This window comes from Octopus sinensis, linkage group LG3, assembly GCF_006345805.1.
Source record: "Octopus sinensis linkage group LG3, ASM634580v1, whole genome shotgun sequence".
Classification (NCBI taxonomy): Eukaryota; Metazoa; Mollusca; class Cephalopoda; order Octopoda; family Octopodidae; genus Octopus; species Octopus sinensis.
The window spans coordinates 58,283,671-58,286,463 of record NC_042999.1 but is presented as its reverse complement, the minus strand read 5'-3'; positions in this window follow the sequence as shown (position 1 = coordinate 58,286,463).

Here is a 2,793-nt window from a genome sequence, read left to right as displayed (position 1 = left end):
GTGTGGTAAGTAGCTTTTTACACCCACACTGGTTCCGGGTTCAGTCCCCTGCACTGCGTGGCACTGGGCAAGTTTCTTCTACTATACCTCGGGCCGACCAAAGCCTTGTGAGTGGATTTGGTAGACGAGCGGAAACTGAAAGAAGCCCGTCGTATATATGTGTATATATATATATACTAGCAGTTTCGCACCGGCGTTGCTCGGGTTGTAGGGAAATAACTATATAAGCATTTTTAGAGAGTTATAGCCAAAAGATAGCAAAAAATCATTAAAAATGGGAAAAAATATGGTGGGTTTATTTTTTTTTAAATCGTTGACTCATCGTAGACATTTTTAGAGAGTTACTTCCCTTATATAGCGAAAAATGCATTAAAATGGAAAAAAAAACGATGGTAAATTTTTTTTTCAATCGTAGACTCATGTAGAACGCTTTCTTAGCCATTTCTGTTTTGGTGTCTTCAAGCCATGAAGTCGTTGTTCTAAAAGAACACTGGTCTCCTTGACAACGCATTACGACGTTGATTTCTTACACTCCCTTCCCCACAGGTGCAGGTGTGAGCGTGGACGCCAACTCCGCCGCCATCGACACACGAAAAATTATGCATTAAATGAATAAAAAATGATGTTAAATTATTTTTAAATCGTAGACTCATCGTAGACGCGCGCTAATATTCAGACGGCTCGATATGATCACGACTATAAGCTACCCGAATTTGGTTAAACTGTACCGCAAAATGTGGGAGTAGTTAGGAATCTAAATCGAAGGGGACAGACACTCACACAACTACAGTTTTATATATATAGATATACATAGCGCAGTAGTGGTGAGATATGACAGCAAAGAAAAGCATACGTTCACTCTCTGCATATAGCATATTAGACTCGGAAAGAAAGTTCGTGAGGAAACCCATTTGCTGACTTTTCCGATAGCACACAGGTGTCAATGAATGGTTGAATGACCAAATCCAAGCTTCTCTGCTAGTTCCTCAACAGTTACGATGATATTTTGTTCCACCACGGGTTTTCAGGATGTCCTTGTCGAGTTCTGCAGATCTTTCAGGATGAGGCTCGTCTTCTAGGCTGTAGTTTATGCTCGGGATTTCTGGACCACCATTGACACTGCCTACGCTTATTGTCCAATCCCATATACTGCATTATATTTCTTGTACTTTGCACAACATTTATATTCTGTTATTCTTTTATATGTTTCAGCCTTGAGGTTGAGGTTTTGTCATGCTGGATCATGTGTGTGGTGTGTGTGTGTGTGTGTGTGTGTGTGTCTATCTGTCTGTCTGTCTGTATGTATATATGTATATGTATGTGTGTGAACAATAATATTTTCAACAGATGTGTTGCAAATGTATCTGATTGTTCTCAAGCTTCAATACTGTGTGTGTGTGGTGTGGTGTGTGTGTGTATGTATGTATGTATTAATGTATGTATGTATGTATGTGTGTATGTATGTAGTGTGTGTATGTATGTGGTGTGTATGTGTGTGTGTGTGTTGTATGTATGTATGTATGTATGTACGTATGTTATGTATGTATGTATGTATGTATGTATGTATGAGTGTATGTTTACTTTATTACTATTACTCTCTTCCAAGAACTTTTACTCACTCTTAGCTCTTAGCTCCCATACATTTACTCATGTATCTATCAGCGTCATAGACAGAATACTTCACTTTAGTCTTCCTCAATCACTCTGTCGCTATTTACGTTCATTTTATTCGTTGCCCACTGTGTGTGTGCGTTTGCGTGTGGTGTAAACCAGACTAAGAAAAGCATGGACACACACACCAGAATGTGAGTTTTCTGTAAATTTTGCTTATTGGAGTTTAAATTTTAAAAACTGGACCTGGCATGACGCGATGCATTGTACTCTCAAAAATGGTAGGTAAATTGTAATTGAAGAAATCCTATATTGTAGATTTGTATAACTCCAAAGGGCGGCAGATAAATCTGCCTTTTATAATAAGACTAGCAATTGCCCGGCGTTGCTCGGGGCTGAATTGCTTGAAAGTACTGTTAATGATTGCACTGAATTAATGATGATTATTCATGCAAATATTGAAATAAGCTTACGGTGGGAGATAAGGACTTAACGCCAAACGTGTGCCATTGCATTGTTTTGGGGAACCAAATTTCTGAGAGCATTATAGGGGCACTAACTTTAAGTTGAGAAAGTGTGGTGGTAGTCCGGGGTGCTCAAGGAATTGAGTACCTCTATTGGATAGTGATGACGTCCTCTGGGTCAGGAGTTGTATCGATAGACTGATATACATCGACTTCCCCAGGAATGAGTTTTAGCATTTCATCATTATATGGTGAACATTTTTATTCCTCGGGCCAGTATAGCCTTTTTGCCATCCAATCCATATTCTGATAATTAGCTTGTAAATCTGGGAACACTGCATCTCTGAGATCAGAAGGCGTCTTAACAATGGTACAAATGGAATCGATGGCAATATTACTATTTTCATCCCCTGGTATTTTGCCTTCGCCAAGTGCAAGGAGGGTGTGAGGAAATGCTTGTGAATGTGATATTACGTCGCATATGAGCACGCATATTGGTGGGAAGTTTGAGAGTTACTTCCGTTTATTTTTAAAAATGCATTAAAATGGAAAAAAATGATGGTAAATTATTTGTAAATCATAGACTCATCGTAGACGCGCGCTAATACCCAGAAGGGCTCGATATGAATCACGACTATAAGATACCCGGTTTTGGTTAAACTGCATCGCAAAATGTGGGAGTAGTTAGGAATCTAAATCGGAGTAGACAGACACACAA